General features: G+C 44.4%; 1 protein-coding gene across 1 annotated transcript in view; it reads left to right on the top strand.

The window, feature by feature from the left end:
- Positions 1-20,823, top strand: part of SRRM4 (serine/arginine repetitive matrix 4) — a 286,526-nt gene that overhangs the window by 41,306 nt on the left and 224,397 nt on the right. The window contains exons 5-6 of the mRNA XM_073790099.1: positions 65-1,088; positions 2,231-2,389. The gene's annotated coding sequence lies outside the window, so the exon portion shown is untranslated. The remainder of the gene's footprint in view (positions 1-64; positions 1,089-2,230; positions 2,390-20,823) is intronic.

The following is a 20,823-nucleotide window of genomic DNA, read 5'->3' as shown; positions in this document are numbered from 1 at the left end:
AAAGACTTTTTCTGTGGTGCTCTTCAAGGAAAGCCTTGGATGCTAACTCCTTCTTGTTCTTCAGGTCTCAGCTTAAAGGTCACTTTCTCCGGGATGTCTTCTCTGAACCTCCTCCTCGCCACTCCCAGGACTGGACAAGGTCGTCACACTCTCTTGTCTCATCTGCACTTCTCCTTTGAAACCTCTTGTGAAGGCAGGTCCAGGTCCGATTCATTTCCTGGTGTTTCTTCAGTACCAAGAACAGCTCCAGGCTCACAGCAGGTGCCTCATGTACCTTTGCCTGATGAAAGAAGAAACAAATGAGCCAGGAGGTGCAAGTTAAAAAAGAAACGGATGTGGATTCCATCAAAACACTATGTAATATTGAGCCACGTCCAACATGGGCTGCTGTGAAACTGGCTGCTTCAAAAGTGCTGGCCATGGAGACACGAATGGGGACACAAATCCCACGCTTTTGCCTTCAGGTCCTGTGAATTTCCACGACACCAACGCTTCCTCGAACCTGTGGCTTCCTCCTGCATTCATTTTCCTTCCCTCTGGATCTTCCTCCGCTAAGAGGGACCTGAGTGGTTCTCTAAAGAGGAGAATATAATGGAGTGGAATTGATTTTCTATCTGCTGTGAAAACAAATCCTAGTCAGAATATTTAGGAGGTAGCCAGAAGCATAGATTTTTGGCTCTGCTCAAACTCTCAAGTATTTATTTCCTTAATAACACTTACTATTTATTGAGCACTTATTAAGCACGATCATAAACATGACATATAAATCACCCATCCTCAAAACAGCTCTGCTAGGTGGGAATTTTTATCTCCCAAACATGAGAACTCCCTGATTTTTCCCAACCACCTTGGAATTCAGAGCTAATGTCCAACTTCTAAAGGAGCTGATCTAGCCGTGTAACCAGCTTGGTGGAGGCATCTACGGTAGAATCAGTAGAGTGACCCCAGGCAGTGGAGCTGAGTATCTTCTCACACTGTTCAGTGCGACTCCGGTGATTCTGACAAACAGCCCAACACAGCAGATGTGACATCTGCGTTTGACTTAGTTTCGCAACCATATAACACCCAGAAAGCTCCGGCAAGCAAAGGTAAGGATTTAATTTTCTTATCCGGGGTTTTTTTTTTTTTTTTTTACAGTCTCAAATAAAGGGAAGTGACATTCAGAAGTACCTCCTAAATCATTGGAGAGAGATTCAATTATGTTTGCTGTCATTAGTGTTAACTGTACTTTGAGGAATGCTAATTTTCAAAAAATTGGTTACCTGAATATGATTAAAAAAAAAGTCTCTCCCTAATCGAGCAAGCAGTAGTTCCCTTAAAATTTCACTGGTGGAAAAATTCAAGCCCTGAAGCTTAGGGTTTTCTCTGGGAAAATGGGTTATGTTGTATAAGGTCACAAGTGAAAGTGTGAGAGTCCTGATAAATTTTCTTTTACATAAAATAAAGCAAAGGTGGCATCTCAATAAGGAAATCATCAAAGACAGGTTATGCATATTAAATTATTGATAACAGGTCATGTATAATGTATCTTCACGCATCATCCTCAGCTCCCTAGATGTGTGGGCCTATCGCTGCAAACTTCAAGGCAACTAGTCAGAGTGGTGGGCATAAGTGTTCTTAAGGAAATCCAGTCTCAGGGTAGAGGCATGTCGAAGTCACCTGTGAGGCCAGGGGCTTTAGTCAGGGTCCCTTTGGTTGGAGTCAACAGAAACCCAGTCCAGCGAGCTCAAGTGCAATTGAGGCTTTACTGTGAGATGCAGACACGTCTCATGGGAATCTAGAGAAAGCAGAACAGGGGACCTCAGGAAGGGCAGGGAGAATACCTGGAACCAGCAGGATGCTGGTTGCAGACAGACTCCTCCAGTTGCTTGCTGTGTGACTTCAGGTGAGTTAATTTACTTCTCTGTGTCTCAGTCTCAACAGGGGAGATGATACTGTATGTAGTTCTATGTTAAGTATTAAATGGGTTACTGACTGTGCCGTACTTAGCACATTCTATCTGTTCAATAAATTTCAGCTGCTATTGTTGTTATTATATTATTCTACATTACTTTTGTGCAGCTGTTCCGTCTTTCTTTTGCTTCCTCGTGGCTTCCACCTTCACAGTAGCCCCTGAATCAACGTGACCTTCTAAGTTCTAGTGCCTGTTACTCCCTAAATACTATCTTCTCCACTTAGTTCAAGTTGCTGAGAAGGGAAATCTGATTGACTCATTCCATCCAAATCACAGGCCTCTGCCAGCTCGTGGCTGGGATCCCTCTGGGTCAGAGACCCTCCCTGGTCCCCATGTCAGAGGATGGGGTCCACTCAGCGGAGCTGTGGCTGAGGAGCCTCGCATTAGGCGGCACGGGTGAGCGGCAGACGGCGGGAAGCTCGTCTAGAAGCACAGGTGAGATCGCTTCTGGCCGGGAAGGAAGAGGAGCCCCGTAATGGGCTGTGTGAACAGGAGTGTATGTGGGGCAGTGCTTACCAGTGTAAAGTTGATGCAGGAGTTAGGGATGAACCATCATGGTGGTTATAACTTAATTAGAAATGGAACAGAAAAAAAAGGTGTGTGTGTGCCTTCTGAGGGAGAGAAGGCAAGAGAGAATTTGATGAATCTGGGTGAAGCGTACATGGGTGTTCAGAAAACTATTCTTTTAATTTTACTATAGGTTTGAAATTTTTCAGAAGTAAAAAAAAATGGGGAAAAATACAGCTAAGGTGTTTACCAAATAAAGCAAATATTTTCATAATAAATACAAATAAATATACAAACATACAAAATGAGCTCAGCAAGCTTACTCTGGACTCAGCAAATTCCAGACCGCTTACCTTCTCTGTGAGTGATTTTTCTCTCTCTGAGTCTCCGTTTCCACATCTGAGAAATTGGCTCATAATGGTGTCTCCTGGCCCATTGAGGGGTTTCAGTAATTGACAGATATGCAAAGCAGGCAGATAGTCAGCTGGTGGGCATTGGGATAGCTGTGCTGGTCTCAATGCTTATTTGCAGGGAGCGTGTCCTCTGACTGGTTGGATTGTCCCACTTGATAAATAGTTTGAATATTATTCTCGCTAATTGGCAGGAGCCAATTTCATGGACACCGGTTCTAGTACCATCATCATTGTCATGATTATCTTCATCATCATTCCTGAGCCCCATTGGCCTCCCCACCCTGGCGGCATGCAGAGAATGAGAGTTCAGGAATAACTGCTAGATTTGGGGTAGGGACAGATGGCCAAAGCTTTGGGCGTTTTAGGCACCTGGGGGAATAGTGCCATCCCAGCACAAGGTAGAGGAAGAGATCTCACTAGTGTTTCAGGCTGGGTGACGTGTACTCCCCTGGCCCAGAAGGCATTAGCTCTGTTTGCAAACTAAACACTGGCAGAAGATGGGAGAAGGATGGAGGTCCCAGGCTGCAGGGAGCTAGAGGGATGGATACTGAGTCTTGGGGCCTGTGTCCCTGGGCTGGAAGGAGAAGGTATTGGGTTGGGAGGAGAGGGGCACATTTTGGGGTGGGCCCCCAGGCATAATTGGGCTGGCTTCAGAGGGGTGTTTAAAAATGCTCGTACTGGTATGGTCTCATGCTTCTAATCTCTCTGTTGTTGCCTCAGCATCCTTCAAAATAAGCTTGATAAGTACTAGTTTAAACCGTAAATAGATGGATGGATGAGGCTGGATGGATTCAGTTGATAGATGTATGAACTGTGAAACAACAAGAAAATCATTGAAAAATGAGCAGATAGGTGGATGAATATTTGTTTTCTTCCCAGCTTTATTGAAATATGATTGACTTGTAACGTTGTGTAAATTTAAGGTGTACAGTGTGGTGATTTGACACACCTGTATATTGCACAATGCTCACCACAGTAAGGTTAGCGAACACATCCTTCATCTCACGTCATTATCATTTTTTCGGTGGTCTTGGTGGTGGTGAGAGCATTTGAGATGTACTCGCTTAGCAGCTTTAAAGTCTGCAGTGCAGTGAACTGTAGTCACCATGCTGTACATCAGATGCCCCAAGAACTTATTCATCTTATAACTAGAAGTTTGTGCCCTTTGACCAACATCTCCCCATTTGCTTCATTCAGCGTAATGCCCTCAGGGTCCATCCATGTTGTTACAAATGGTAGGATTTCCTTCTTCTTGTGGCTGAATAATATTCCAATGTGTATATATGCTACATTTTCTTTATCCATTCGTCCATGGACAGACACATAGGTTGTTTCCATGTCTTGGCTATTGTGAATAATGCTGCACTGAACATGGGGATGCAGGTATCTCTTCACAATAATGATTTCATTTCTTTCAGATGTATAGCCAGGAGTAGAATTACTGGATCATATGGTAGTTCTACTTTTAATTTTTTGAGGAACCTCCATACTGTTTTCCATAGTGGTTGTACCAGTTTACTTGCCCATCAACAGTGCCCAAGGGTTCCCTTTTCTCTACATCTTCACCAGCTTTTGCCAGCTCTTGTCGTTTTTTTTTTTTTTTTTGGATAATAGCCATTCTAACAGGTGTAAGGTGATATCTCATTGTTGTTTTGATTTGCATTTCCCTGATGATTAGTGACATTGAACACCTTCTCATGTACTTATTGGTTATTTGTATGTCTTCTTTGGAAAAATGTGTATTCAGATCCTCTGTTCATTTTTAAATAGAATGATGATGATGATTTTGCCTTTGAGTTTATGAGTTCCTTATATATTTTGGATATTAACTCCTTAACAGATATATAGTTTGCAAATATTTTCTCCCATTCTGTAAGTTGCCTTTTTATTTTGTTGTCACTTTTGCTGTGTAGAAGCTTTTTAGTTTGATGTAGTCCCACTTAATGATTTTTGCTTTTGTTGCCATGCTTTTAGTGTCATAGACAATGTCAAAAGGACTTTTTTCCTGTGCTTTCTCCTAGGAGTTTTATGATTGCGACTCTTTTAATTTGTCTTTAACCCATTTCAAGTTAATTTTTGTGACTGGTGTAAGATAGTGGTCCAATTTCATTCTTTAGCATGCGAATACCCAGTTTTCCAAGCACCATTTATTGAAGACACTATCCTTTCCCCACTGAGTGTTCTTGGCTCCCTTTTCAAATATTAATTGACAGTATTTGTGTGGGTTTATTTCTGGGCTCTTTATTCTGTTCCATTTGTCTATGTGTCTGTTTTTATGCTGATACCATACTGTTTTGATTACTATAGCTTTGTAATTATAGGTCAGGGAAGATCTTTCAGAGCAGATACAAAGGCCTGCATCATGCATAGTGTGTTATACAAAGATCTAAGGGAGAGTATTCCAAGCAAAGGGTAGATCAAGGTCCTGTGGCAGGAATGAGCATTCCAAGTTGGAAGACTAGCAAGGAGGCCAACGTGTTCAGACTGGTGTGAGCAAAGGAGATAGTAATAGGGGCTGCATTCAGAGAGGGAGACAGATGCCAAATCCTACAAGGATAAAGGGAATGGGTTTTAAGAAAGAAAGTGTGTCTGATTTAGATTTTAAAATATCACTCTGGTGGCTGTAGGTTGTTCCATCACTCTTGTCTCCGATCCAGTGAAACAGTTTGGTCAGTTAGTGTAAGAAAGAAAAGCAGTTGTTTGTCCTCCTTTGAGTGATTTCAGGTGTCATGTCCCTCCTCTCCCCTCCCTTCCCCCCTGGGGACTCATGTGTCATTGGCTCTCCACCTGTTGGCACCAGGACATTTGCTGGAACCACCCTTTCTTCTGTGCTCTCTTTTCTCCTGGGGACTCTTGGCATGGCTATTCATCCTAAAGTCCCATCTAACAGAAAAGAGAAATGATAGCAACATATATGTCCAGCGATAAGGGATTGGTTAAGCAAATCCATTTACGATAACACTTTTGTCCACCAAAAATGATGGCTGGGGAAAAGTAATTGCTGATGCTATACTATACCAGTAATAATGATAGCTACTCAAACATCTATTATGCAACAGGCTCTGTGTTAATAACTTACATGTTTTACTTCATTTAATGTCCTCAACACAGATCAATTCCACTTTTGTCCCCAGTTTATAGATGAGGAAATTAAGGCTTAAGCATCTTGCCAACAGAACTAAATAGTATATGGTTCAGCAAGAGTAAAATGCAGGTCTGTCTGATTACAAAGTCCATGTTTTTGACTGATGCCATCTGCCTCCCATTGGAATACGATTGTGTTGCATTGCTAAGTAAGGAAGCTGGTTATTAAATAATAAGTGCAGCCTCCAGCCCATCTTTTTCAGTACCAAAAGGGCATGCAACAAAATATTAAAAGTTGTCATCTCTGGATGGTTAATTATGGGAGATTTGTGCATTTGTTTTTGATTTCTGTAATTAGAGTTAAACAAAAGCAATAAGAGGTCTCCATGTGTTTTTCTTCCCTGCTCAGCCCCTGTCTTCCTCCCCTGTGGTCTCCAGACTGGCTCTGGTTTCTCTATGAATATAAAGCTAGCATGGCCTTTTTTGCTTGGCCTCCCGGCTTTGCAGTTTCAGCACAATTCTCTAGATTGCTTCAAATTTTGCTAGCATTCTAGATGCTGAGTTAGTTGCAAATTTTTCACCTCCAAAAACAAAAGTGTTGTTTCTTAGCTAGAGGCTTAAGTAGTATGTTTGCAAAAGATCCAGCTCCCTAATGTTTTTGCCATCTAGGGTGTGGACTGGAGAATGACCTCAGCTCCCGAGGAGAGGGCCAGGGTCTTTGCTGATAAGAGATCACTTAATTTGCTCAGTGAGGGGCTGGACCTGGAGAATAATGGGGGTGAGTGAGGTTCTGCTGTCAACACTGAGACCCAAAATCACGATGGTGTCCTCGAACACCATCTCAGGGGATGAAGATCTGTGTGTGTCCTGTGTTTGGAGGTAATTTCAGTGGGAGAGAACTCTCAGGCCCTGCTATTCATGCATGCATGCATTTGTTCATAAAGGCAATATTTATTGGGCACTGACTCTCTCCAACACTGTGCTGACTGCTAGGAATTCAGCAGTCAGGAGGAAGACGCATCCCCATCTCGGTGGAGTTCACAAAGTGGAGTCTATAGAGACATGTTCAAATGTGACAGAAGGTGGAAATGCAGGATGCCACGGAGAAATATAAGAGAGGAGCTAGCTGAGCCTGAGAATTCAGGGAAGACAGCCCCCGAAGTAGTGTTTAATCTGAGAATGGAAGGATGCCTAGGAACAAACAAGGTAAAGAAAGAGGAAGAAGAAAGGGTGTTTCAGGATGAGGGGGTGCATATAGAAAGACCTGGAAACGGGGGAAAGCAGGGCACTACTGTCCAGTTGAAAGAACGTATGATACCCAGATGCAGGACAGAAAGAGGCACGGGATGGCCTGGAGGAGAAACCTCAGCCAGAACCAGAGGATCTGATAAACCACATCACAACGTTTGCAAGTTATCCTAGGGATGATAAGAAGAAAGCTGCTGAAAGATTTAATTAGAAAAAAAAGTTTTATTTTTAAATGACATCACCAAGCAAAGACAGGACTGAGAATGAAGTTGCTTCTCAGAATAGAGGATGCTTTTTTTGTTTCCTGCTTTTTGGGTCTTTTGGGGGTTTTTTTGGCCACGCTCTGTGGCATGTGGGATCCATGTGGGATCCTAGTTCCCTGACCAGGGATCGAATCCACACCCCCTGCACTGGAAGCACAGAATCTTAACCACTGGACCCCCAGGGAAGTTCCAAAAGAGGATGCTTTCGTGCCACCACATTGTTCTTTAACTCAACAAATATTTAGGCAATGTCTACCATATAACAGGCAGAGCCCTGGATGCTGGGGAAATGGAGGAGAACAAAGGTCTCTAACCTCATGGAGCAAAAGAAAGTAAAGGAAAGTATAAGGCCATGCTATTCCCGTGGGTGGACAGAGAGTCCTTCGAAGTTGACATTTGAGCAGAGAACTGGAGGAAGCGAGACCTCTGATTCACCAGACCTTCTCAGGTGGTCTCCCCACCATGGACTTTTCGGGTGGCCAGGTAGGGTTGAGAGTCAAGTGAGGCTTTTGAACAATAAGGAAGATTGGTTCCCTTGGTCATTTGGACCCATGACCTTGGATTTTTAACCTTCCATGTCCAGCTGACCGCAAATGAAATGTCCAGCCACACCATTCACATCCAATGCTGAGCTGAACCCCGAGAATTATTCAACAGTTGCTTTAACTTCATCTCCTGAGCACGAGTTACTCTATTGGATGCATGTACTTATTGACCTTTTTATTTAAAAACAGAAATGAGCCTGATCAAATGCAGGGCAGAATCGACACTGCAGCCTAAGCATGTTATAGCAAGGTATCACTGAGCTGGAGATCTCCCGGTGATACAACAGGCATCTATTAGGGAGCGGAGTCCAGGGCTTTGCTCATTAATCAGAGCCTCTTGATAAAGTCTGCTGCAGCCAGAGTGGCAGTGTGTTCTTTCTTCCTTTTAAAAGATACAAAGCAGTATCATTGTGTTTATCGACCTCTACTACTATTGTTATCAGAACATACTCTTTCAAAGTCACTTCTGATAGCTCCTCTTCACACACCTTGCCCTGTAGCCTTGCATTCAGAGAGGCAGTGACTAGTGGTAGGTAAGCCTAGAGGTTTGATGTCTGATGTTCTGTGTTTGAATCACAGCTCTTTTACCTACAGGATGGGTGACCTTGGGTAATTCACTTCACCTCCCTGAACCTCAGTATCCCTGGACATAAATTGAGGATAATCATGCCTACCTCCTTGGATAGCTGAGAGGATTAAATGAAAGAGTGAGCTTGGTACTCTTTGGAAATGGTTTCCAAAATGTAGCTCATAAGAATGACTTAGGGAGTCTGTTAGATTCATGAGACTCATCGACAGAGATTCTGACCCAGTAGGCTAGGGATGGTCATTCCTGGGTGGTTTTGTATAAATGGTTCCTTAGGATATGCTTGGAGAAACATTGCTCTATGTTTGTATTTTGCTGAAATTTTTTTCCTACTACTTCCTCAGCCTGGATCGTGCAACACCCAGGCATCCTGGATTCTGCCTTTGCTCTAAGACCCATATGAGATGTCTCCTCTTCCATAATGCCTTTCCCCGTTTCCCCAGGTTTGAAGGCATTTCTCTTTCTGCTGGCTACTCCATTTTATCTCTCCTTCATTAGGGTACCTTCTATTATAGATTATAGACTCAGTATTATAAACTATATATATAAACATTATCTTCTAGAACCCTGAAAGTAATGCAGATATACTAGATATATATATATATATATACTATATATTATCAATACTTTCACAGTAATGCAGATAACATGTTATATCAATACAGAGATAGGTAGTATACTTTGCAGATGTCTTCATTCATCCATTCAACTGTATTTTAGCATCTGCTCTGTGCCAGGCATTGTGCTAGCTGCTGAGGTTACAGCAGTGCAGAAGACTGACGGGACCTTTGGACACAGAGCCTAGAATCTGTCTGTCTGTCCTTCTCGAGACTAAAAACTCCTTGGCCTCCAGCCCCCACAGTAACCCAGCCACCACTGGAGAGAATGGCCTCAAGGTTTTCCGAAGCACATCGACTAAAGCGAAGGCCCTCACCGCATCTGTGGGATCCAACTCGTGCCTGTGGCTGACGGTCAAACACTGTCTTCTTGAAATTAAGTCTCTTTGCGGATTTTCATCTTTTAGCAGTCAAGCCAGTGTCCACTCCCCTGGGTTTGTGCATTTGTCACCTTTGCAGCAGCTAGAATAACACCACTGGGATTTTGCCATGTATTCATCTCTTCTAGCTAATTCCCTTGAGATTTGATTGCTTTCTGAAAATTCGGTTTCCAAAAGAGGAAGCATTTTAGATTCCTCAACAATTTCATAATACGTAGACTTCCATTCATCCATTCATTCATAGAACAAGAATTGATTTCACACCTACCCATGCAGTAGGCAGTCACCCATACAGGGTGCTCAGTTAACATTGGTGAAATTGGTATTGTATCGGCAAATACTCTGCGTCTCTGGCTCTGCGAGTTTTCGCTGTCTTTAGTAGACAGTGGGTGTGTGAGTGTTGTGGACCCAGTGGTTTCTGTCCTGTGGGTGGTACATTGACTGGCTCTGACGCAGAGCCGTCAAGCACATTAGAGCTCTATTATCTTCAGTGCACCAGGACATGTTGTGTAAGACCAAAACAGTGACGTGCCAGGACAGGAAGAAAGGAATACAGATTTTTTACATTTGCAATAAAACTCCCATCAATCACATCACCAAGACTTGGAGCAACTGAACTGTAAGACTGCACTTTTTCTGACTTTCCTGTCAATCGGAAATGTTTGTGCATAGCTATTCACCAGCTGGGACAGACACCGACAGACAAGGGGGAAGCACATAAGCAAGGACCCAGAAATATCCTGTCAGTATGCCCATTGTGCTAATTACACTGAAGGCTGTCCCAGGTACCAGGTATATATTGGGCCCATATTCATTCTTCATTCTGTTTGGAATATTTCCCAACTAATTAACACTATGGAAGAATGAAACAGGCATAGTATCATTGTATCATTGATGATGTCATCAACAATGTGGTCATTATCATTGTCATCATAGCAAACACTCATGGGGGTCTAGTGTGTGCCCCAAAGACTATATGTGTATATATTCTCTCTAATTCCTTACAACCACTTTATAGAGGAGGTACTATTATTGTCCCCATGTTGTAGATAAAGAAACTGAGACACAAAGAGGATAAGTAATTTTCCCAAGTAAGTGACAGGGCTGGGATTGGAGCCCAGTTCTGTTCTCGGATACCTAGGGTAGGTGAACTGCCAACTTGGATCATTTACTCACCAGAAAAATCACAAGCTGATCGATCCAAGGGTCATTTGCTTTAAGTCAATTGAGTTGGTGAGACCAAAGCTGGTGACTGGTTGATCTAGGGACCTGGATTTGAACCAAACTGGTGGTCAGATCCTCTCTTGATGCTTAGCTCTGTGGCTGCTGAAGGAATCCTGAACTGACTGACAGGTTAGCGTTCCCGTAAGTTCTGAGAACCAGTCAACACTTGTGTGAACAAGACATACCCTGTGTCCTCAAGAAGCTCATAATCTGGCAGTGGGGAGAGGGGATGGAAACAGACTCTGGGAGGGTTTCTGTATCCTCCACAAGATCTGTGGGAGCTAGAGGAGGAGCCCCAAACCTATTCTTGGCAGGATTAGCAAAAATTGGATTTTAGGGGTAATCTTACTCACAGAACAAGTGGGACACCTGTCTTCCTGCCAGCAGTGCATCCATTGATTGCTGCTTTTTATAAAGCAGTAGGGAAAAGGTTTAGAATTCCAAGGAACGGAAATCCATCAGTACAGCTTTTTTTTTTTTTCCAACAAACTCCTTTATTTTCTACTCAAGGTACCATTAAGAAATAATAAGATATTACCCCCTTGGTTTCTTAACCCCCTGCTCATGAGGCTCTCTCCTTAAATAATTTCAAGGGCCTAACTGAAATGAAGGCCCCTCCATCTCCCCTCTCCTGCCTTGGTCTTAGGATAATATGGCAGAACGAGATTTGTCCAGGTCAAACTCCTTGACTACAACCTAGTCACTGCTGCACTGCTCCTTCCCTAAGAGGGATGATTGATAGTGATGACATCCAATTACAGTTTTTTATTTATATTTGGGCTTGGAGGGCAGGCTCCCTATATGCTGTGATAGAAATAACTAGTAAGCACACACAAAAAATTTTATGACCTAAAGTATTATGAATTTAAAGGCTCATGATTTTGTTTCCTCCCTTGTTGTAACTCATAGAAATTATCTCGTGGGCATGAAATGGCCCGAGCCTTATGGTGCGGTGAGCCCCAAGTGACAACTTATCCAGTTCTGTATCTTCAAGGGAAGGAAGCAATGACACATGGAAAATGCCCTGGGGTTCTCCACCAGCTGAAACAGGACTGCCCAAAGGTCCACTGACACAAATTGTAGGAGGAGGGGACATCTAAGCAGAGACCTGAAGGATGAGTAGGAATTATCTAGGAAGAGAGAAGGGATATGAATGTCCCATATAGAGACGATGTACCTGCAGAAACAGAGGGGGGTTAACCCAGTGTTTCCTAAGGTGTAACAATGACTAGAAGGTAACATCCAAGACGGGGAGTGTAAGGAAATGGGGTTGGTGTGGGTAGGCAAGGCCCAGAAGATGGAGAAATGGCCTTGTAATGAAAATTCTGATAATGTTATGAGTTGCAGAATGGAGACAGGTTTGAGGAGGAAAGATTTCTGCTTTAGGGAAACACTTCGAGAATTTCTTCTTATGTGTTCAGATTCCCATTTCGTGCAGTTGACGTTTGATACCTTCATGTCAAAGAGAGTTCCATCTCAGACACTCTAGTTACATCCTAATATTTTCACAGGATGCAATTTTACCTACAACACCAAGTCTTCTACGTTGCCGATGCCGTTTCTATTTTCCTCCTCATCAGCATTTAAAGTAACCCATCTGTGTGTTTCTTTTGGGTCCAGTAACTTTCTAGGCACTCCCTCCTTCATGTTTGTCCTCTGGGAGAGACATTTCCTGAAAAAGTCTTTGAGTTGCAGTGGGTGTGTGAGGGGTACCATTAAGAGCATATGTGCTATTAAGAGAACAAATGAATCCTGCTCTCAAACCACCATTTATACACTCAGATGCTGGAGCATGTGGGTAGCTTCCTTCACCGAGTTTAGACAAGCAGAGATAGCCTTTCCTCTGGGCCTCACCCTAGTTCCCCCTTAGATTCCAAAGGGGTAGGGGAAGTGACCCTCCCCAAGAGAGAGGAGATAGTATACGTTCTCCAATCTCATAATTAGGAGAGAGAGAGAGATTTTGAGTCACCTTGGCAGGTTTGGTCCAATGAAACCTTTGCCCCAATCACACATCCTTGGCTTGGCCAATCCAGATGAACCGTCACCATCTTTGGTGATCAGATGAGGGAAGGGAAATCTCTATGAGTATGGTGAGTATGACTAAACAAATATATACTCTACTTTTGGTTCTTTCTCCTATTAACTGAAGTTTCTTACCAGTCAAGCATATTACAGTCATCATATTCTTTCTGAGGAGAAAAAAACAGTACAGTAAGTTGTATCTGGGGTGGGATGATAGCAGCCCTGGCCATCGTGCTCGGGTGGGTTTGGTAGAGCAAGGGCTTATCTCTCCAATGGTCCTTGAGTGACTAACACTTAGGCCTCTTCCAGAGGAAATTCCTGTGGTCTGAGCCCTGGGGGAGGGATTTTCACATTAATCAAGGATTTTTACTGGCTCCTACAGAGCTGAAGAAAACCAACAACAACACCCATTTCAATTTCAGGGCATTAATGGATTAAAGTTATTTCCAGAAGGGTTAGGCAGGAGTTACATGTTATTAGGAGGTGATCATGGAAAGTCACACACATATGGACTGTGAATCAGTTAATTTCACTGCATAACAAACCACCTCAAATATCAGTGACTTCAAACAATAAACATTTATTATTGTTTACTGGTCTACAGGTCAGCTGGGCAGTTCTGATGTAGGACGAGATGGGCTGATCTCAGCTGGGTTTGCTCGTGAATCTGTGGTCAGATGGTGGTTGGTGGGAGGCATGCTAGTCTAGGATGGCCTCACTCACATATGTAGAAGTTAGCTGGTTGCTGGATGGGGTGATAGGTGATGACTGAGCCTTGTATCTTTAATCATCCTGTAGAGTAACTCAAGCTTGTTATAAGAGAGAGTGGAAGTGTTTTAAGATCTCTTGAACCCTAAGCTTGGAATCAGCACATGCTCACTTCTGCTGCATTCAGTTAACCAAAGCAACTCACAAGACCAGCCCACATCAAGGACTGGGGAGAGTCTTCCTCTTGATGAGAGGAGCTGCGGAGTCACATTGCACGGGGCATGGATACAGGGAGGGGTGAAGAATTTGGATGCTTTTGCAATTGATCTACCACAGAACTTAAGGAAGCCAAAGGTTTTTGAATGGGAAAAACTGTGAAGTGAGTTTTATAACCTGTATAACTGACCTCATGGATTTTTGGCAGATCTATCCCGTTTCCGAAGGTCACAAGAGATTTGTTTTTCACCTCTGGGAATGCAGAGTGTGAGAGATAGGCACATCATCCCTCCCCATCCTCTCCTGCCTCCCTACTGCTGTGATGATGCCCACCCCCTGCCCCAGACACCTTTAATCCTTGATCAGCTGTACTTGTGTTTGACGGAGTCAGTGGGATGAAGCCAACCAGCTGGAAGGAAGATGCCGGGCTGTGTATGAGGCAGCAGAGGACCAAACCCAGGTTCTTGCTCAGCTCCTTGACTCTGCCAGCTGCTCGTCCCCCTTCCAGATGGATGAATCAGAGCCTTTCCAGAGAGCTCAGCTCAGGCCTGCCATTGCTACACAGGCGTTTAATATGGGAAAATTTTAATCACGTTTGTTTTCCCATGTTTCGTCCTAACGACAAATCATTTTTAATGGGAGGCTAGGGGGTGGAAAAAAAAGATGTAGCAAATCTTGGCTGACGGTTTTATCACCAGTCTCAGATCTCTGGTCCCAGGGCTGAATTCGCCACCAACTGCAAATCATCCTGAGTGAGACGCACAGGAAATGGGAAGAGGGACCAATGTTAGGTTCTCCTGGAGGGCCAGGGCTGCTCCCTGCCTCCAATTTGTCCACCATCCCCAATAAGAATTTGTAGACATCTACTGTATTCCAGGGGTTTTCACGTTTTAATCCTCTCCATAACCCTCAGGGTAGGGAATTGCTCTCCCCTTTTGGCATGTATGGAAACTGACACTCGAAGCCCCTGGTGACTTGTCAGAGTTCACGTAGCTACTGAGCATGGAGCAGGGGTTTAAATCCAGCTCTGTCTTACTCCAGAGCCTGTGTTCTTCACCGTGGCACCATGCTGCCCTTTTTTACAAATCACAGAACATTTCAAATTTCTTGATAGTTATAATTTCTAAGATTTGAGAGATCCGAAATTGATTTCCCTTACAGAAGTCTATTTTTCTAAAGTGTGCTTTCATATACAGAGAGACTCACCTCAGCCGGGATAAATACGCCATTCAGGGTTCCATGTGTGGATCCTGGCAGGGCCAAGCCTGACAACGTTTCCAGGTTTCCTCTGTCGTAACATAAACACATGGTCCTTGACCTTCCATTTGTCGGGCAGAACACTATGAACCCTTGCTCTAAGACCTCTCTTGGATCACCTGAAGTATGTTGATCTTTGTGGTAGAAACACCATTGGTTTTAGGACTCCAAAGGAGACCTAGTTTTAGAAGATGGAATTGTGGTGGTGGATCATATAACCTTTTATTTTATTTTAATTTATTTTATTTTAAAATTATGCTCACCTTTTTAATTACACAGTTAATACATGGCCACATCTGGAGTATTTCAAGCAATTCCAAGATACACCACTTCACTCAAAAGTACTTTAGTGAATATCTCTAGCAGATGAGGACGTTTGAAAAAACATATTCACAATCATATGGCTATCGTATCTTTAGTGTATTCACCTGTGAAATGGCCTAAAAAACCCCAGAACGTTCATTAAAGGGTAAGAAATGAGAAATCACAGTCAAAGATTTAAGTGAAGAGCCAGGAGATAGTACTGTGAAAATCAGAGGGTAGGAGTGTTTCAAGCAGAAGACAGGTGGTCAACAGCAGCGAATGTTACTGAGAGGTCAAGTAGAGTGAAGGCTGAAAAGTGCCCGTTGAATTTAGCAATTGAGAAGTCCCCAGCGCTCTCGAGGGCAATTTCGGTGGAACGGTGTGAATGGAAACCAGATGGTAGAGGAAGCAAAGCAAGAGGAAGTAGAAGAGTGTATGGACCATGTTTTCTAGAAGTTTGACTGAACAGAAGCTTGGGGGATGCTTCTACTCTTGGGGGAAAGCCAGGATTGAATGAAAGTGTTCTTTAGGATGGGGAAGTATGCCTTTCTCGTTGTGAGGGAGTATCTAGGTGAGAGAATGAGCTTGAATATATAAGAGAGAAGGGACAATTGATGCAACAAGGTCTTGGTGAAGCAGGAAGAGTTGCTGTCAGTAGCGCAAAGGCAGGAGTTGGCTTCAGAAAGACGTTAGAGCTCTTCAATCCTCAGACACACATTTACTGAGCCCTTTTCATGTGCCACTGTCCAGGGTCCTGGAGGATATAATGGGAAACAAATCCTGGCCATGTCTTCGAGGTTCTCCCAGTCTCGTAGTTGCCTGGAGCCAGCTAAGCAGGCAGTTATGGGCACCGTGATACATGGTCTCTAACCCAGGTATTTAGAGAGGGTCAGAGAAGACCTTCTGGAAGAAAGCCTCTGAGCTGAGACTTGAGGGGGATGCAGAAAGAGTGCTCTTGCAGAAGGAACAACGTGTGTAAAGGTCTGGAGGCCAGAGCAAAGGTGGTCTACCTTTTACCTTCAGGAGGAACAGACATAGGTAAAGATGGGTAAAGATGCAGGTAAGTTTGGGATGGAAGTCAAAGTTGCTGAAGTGCAGGTTGAGTGGCCTGTTTTCTTGGAGAGTAGGAGGCTGGGGGAGCTCATGGAGGTGATATATTTTGAGTAAGGGCTGTGAGAATGGAGATGAGATGAGTCCATTTATCATGTGTTTGAAGGGCAGGCATTAACTTCCACCCTGTAGAAAACATGTCTACTTCTCACTTTCACTGTCATCAGTGAGTCCAAATTATCCTCACCTTCCCCCTGGACCACAGAAATAGCCTCCACATCAGTCCCTGCCCATCCATTCCTGCTTCCTCCATTTCCTTCTTTACGCAGCATCTGTTAAACAGACCACAAAGCTGCCCTGCTTAAAACCCTCTGATAGCTTCCCCTTGCACTTAGGGAAAAAAAAGATCTACACCCTTTGCCACATCCTACAGAGTCCTGTGTGATGTCTCTCTACAGTCTCCAGGCTCTTCTTGAGCCTCCTCCTCTCTGCTCCAGCCATTCTGCCTTCTTTCAACCCTTCCTCAGGTCTGCCATGCTTCCTCTTGTCCCCTAGCCTTTGCATATAGAACCTCCTGGGGCTGGATCACTCCCGTGTCTGTACCATCTCCCAAGCCCTGTCCCCACCCCCAGCCTAGTCAACCCCACACGACTTACGCCTTAGACCTTAGCTCAATCCTCATCACCTCCAGGAAGCTTTCCCTGACCTTACAGGATAGGTCACACTGCCTTCTTGACAGCGCCCAGAGCGTCATAAACCTCTTCGCTCTGGGCACTTCACAGGGGAGCAGTTTTACATTTAATTGCCTAATTATTTGACTGACATCCCTCTCAACCATTACTGTAAGCTTCCCGAGAGCAGAAACGGTGTCTTCTTCCCCTTCACAATTATGACCCCGGGACCCAGCACAGAGGCTGACACACAGTAGGCACTCAATGAATACTTTATGAATGAAGACATGAGTATTAATTAGCACTCCTTGAAAAACCATTGCACCCTGTGCAGATCCTTGTAGAGTTGTTGATTCAGTACAGTTTCCTCTGAGCGTGAGCAACCTTTTCCTCCCAAACACGTCCATATGGTGATTGCATCTCTTTGTTCCAATATGCCACCTCCCCACAGCGCATGCGTGTGCGCTAGTGTATGCAACGCCCCCACCCCAGTAAACGCATCGTTTAGACAAGAGACGGCAGACACGCTCTCATCAAATCCATGCCTGTGACCACGAGGTGAAGCAGCCCTCATTGCTTTAGCACACATGTTTATTGATGATGCAGATTAAACTTTAATCAGATTGCATGGTTTCAATTTCCAATTGAAATTGAAAGTCTGAGCCACGTATGGGTTTTTATTACCTTCCACTTACGCTGCTCATAGAAGCGATCGGAGGGGAGCCATCTTCTCGGGCCTCAGGTGGGGCAGCTGGGCCATAAATCAAATTAATACTGCAATGTAGTGGAGGTGGTAATGCACAATACGAGCTAAGGAGGGTTAGGAGCAATTTAGTGAGTGTGGGCTTATCATCGGGGTGGGATGGGAGTGATGTAAGGGGCTCCAAAGTGGAGAGGGGGGCTTCTGCCTCCATTGCCCTACCGGGCATGTGCCAGCAGCAGGCATCTTTATAAACATAAGGGAAATGCTTTTCAACCATGCTTTCAAAAACAGCCATGATGGCAAAAGTTTCTCCTAAAGGAGAGTATGGCTTTTGCATGTGAGTGTTTTAACTTGGGAAACCCTGAAGACAGCAGACACTGCTGAAAGGGATGACAATTGGTGTTTATCTCACATTAGAACAGAAGGAATTTTTGCAAACGTATTTAGTATTTTTGTAATAACACCTGTTGCTAAAAATGTGGGTATCAGTATTTTCACAAATGCAGAACATCGATGTCTGTGATTTTGGGCTGAGCTTTTATTCTCTGCTGGAAATACCATCTATCCATTTGGGTGGAAGGAAGTTGTCTTAGGTATCAGGCTGGTACTGGACCAAGAAACAGAAGTTAATCAAGTCTTCGTGCCCCAGTGGGAGAATAACAACAGCAATAAGTAGCACTTATTGAATGCTTACTGTATGCCAGTCTCTGTGCCGAGCACTTACCTAGTTTGCATAGCAACCATATGAAGTAAGTACCATTAATAATGAACAAGTGTGAAGTACTCATTCAGTACGTGGCGCAGGGTAAGTACCTGATTATATTAGCAATCTGTTGTTGTTGCTATTCCATTGTACACTTGGGGAAATGAGATCCAGAGGGATGAAATGACTTGGCCGGGGTCACAGAGCTAGGAAGTGGCCCAGCTGTGATTTCACATCCAGATGTCTGATTCTAGTGCCTGGATCTTTAACCACTAGGCACTTCTGCCTCCTCACCTGGAAGCCTCCCTGTGAAGAACAGATCTGTGAAAAAACCCATCTGTGGGGCTTCCCAGGTGGTGCAGTGGTTAAGAATCCGCCTGCCAATGCAGGGGACACGGGTTCGAGCCCTGGTCCAGGAAGATCCCACATGCCACGGAACAACTAAGCCTGTGCGCCACAACTACTGAGACTGTGCTCTAGAGCCTGCGAGCCACAACTACTGAGCCCACGTGCCACAACTATTGAAGCCTGTGCACCCAGAGCCCGTGCTCCGCAACAAGAGAAGCCACCGCAATGAGAAGCCCGTGCACTGCAACGAAGAGCAGACCCCGCTCGCCGCAACCAGAGAAAGCCCGCACGCAGCAACGAAGACCCAACAGAGCCAATAAATAAATAAATAAATGTATTTTAAAAAAAAATCTGTGTTTTGGGAGGTAGGGTACAAGGATGAGTCTATAACCAAGGAATTCAATGTGGATGAATCAGTTGAGGAATTCCAGGGCTCTTGAGAAATTGGAGGGTTGGGTGGATAGCCGGCTGGCTGGATCAGTGACCTGATAATTATTTCTAAGGTGTCCACTCTCTGGTAGGCTTTTGGGATGCAGGAATGAAAAGATGCAGCCCTGTCCTCAGATATCTTAGTCTATAGGGCAATCCACTGTTTCCTGTAGGTTTTCCCCAGAGTCTCGGCTGCTCCACTGGTTTGCTCAGATCCCTTTCCCAGTATGAGAACTTACATGGGGATGCAGCCTGGCCAGCTGCCACAGCACTCTTCCTGTATGGCTTCATTTTTGCTCCATCAGAACCACTGTGGGGGAGGCTGCCTGAGCTCCATCTTGTGCGCCTTTCAGGACCCCGGCTTTTTTCCTCCACCTAAGACGTGCTCAGCAGCTCAGCACTGGAAAGTCTCCATGCCACTAGCAGGTAGAAGAGGGAAAGGAAGAGGGGAAATCTAAGCTAAACCATCTAAAACCCCAGCAGGATAGCGAAAGATGGTGCCATTGGCCTGTGTTATAAGATCGTAGTTCCCACTGTGTGCTGGGTATTTCACTGGGCGCATCAGATACGGCATCACAGCAACCCTTCCAGGGAGGTGGGGTGATCCCCGTTTTACAGAAGAAGACACAGGCTCGGAGAGGTTAAGACACTTGCCCAGAATCACTGGGCACCGATACACGTCTCATCCCAAAGTGCATGCTCTTTGAACTGTGCGACATTGCCTCACGTTTTTATTATGAATTTTAATGTCTCTTACTTTTGGACTAAGTTATATCTGCAAATGTTACAAAATCCAAAGGCACATCAATGTATAGAGCAAAATCTCCTTCCCTACCCCTATCTCCTGGTCCCAAAGTTTGGCAGTGAGCGTCCCCCAGAGGAGGAGGTGAGAGGTCTGTGGAGTGTCCTCCAGGAGTTTCCAGGTCAGCTGTGAAGCCAGGAAAAGCACCACAGAGGCAAACTTACCGGACAAAGCAGATCGGTGTGACAGGTGCCTTCCAAACTGGATACAAATGCTTTGGGAGAACAGCCAGCATATTTCCAGATATTGGAGAGAGGCAATCATGGATGCCTGCACGGATGAGGTGGTATTTGACCTGTCATTCACGTATGGGGAGTGCATGCGAGACTAGAGAGGAATATTTGAAAAAAAAAAATGTCATCGAGGATGCATTTTCAGCCCCAGCATCTTCCCAGAGGCTGTTCCCAGTTGCTGGAGCACACGTCCTTTCCCTTCAACCCAACCAATTTCTGTTTATCCTTTCAACCCCAGCTGGAATGTCCCATCCTTAAGGAAACCTTTCTCAATCAGCCATACTTAGGTTAGGCCACCCTCTTATCTGGATTTGTATGAGCTTTCTTGGCACCTGGTACGTCTTTATTTGTAGCACTTACCACACTTTCAATTATTTGAGTAATTCCCTGACTCATGTCTGTTCTTCTCCTCTAGACTAGAAGCCCCATGTTATCAGGAACTGTGTCTGTCCTCAGTTACTGCTGCCCCTCTAAGTGCATGGTTGAGACTCAGTTAATACAACCTGAGTTCATTCCTTACTCACTAGCTGAATGACATTGGGCAAGTGACTTAGTTT

The sequence above is a fragment of the Tursiops truncatus genome, chromosome 13 (genome assembly GCF_011762595.2).
Source record: "Tursiops truncatus isolate mTurTru1 chromosome 13, mTurTru1.mat.Y, whole genome shotgun sequence".
Taxonomy (NCBI): domain Eukaryota; kingdom Metazoa; phylum Chordata; class Mammalia; order Artiodactyla; family Delphinidae; genus Tursiops; species Tursiops truncatus.
This window is presented reverse-complemented; position numbering and strand designations above follow the sequence as displayed.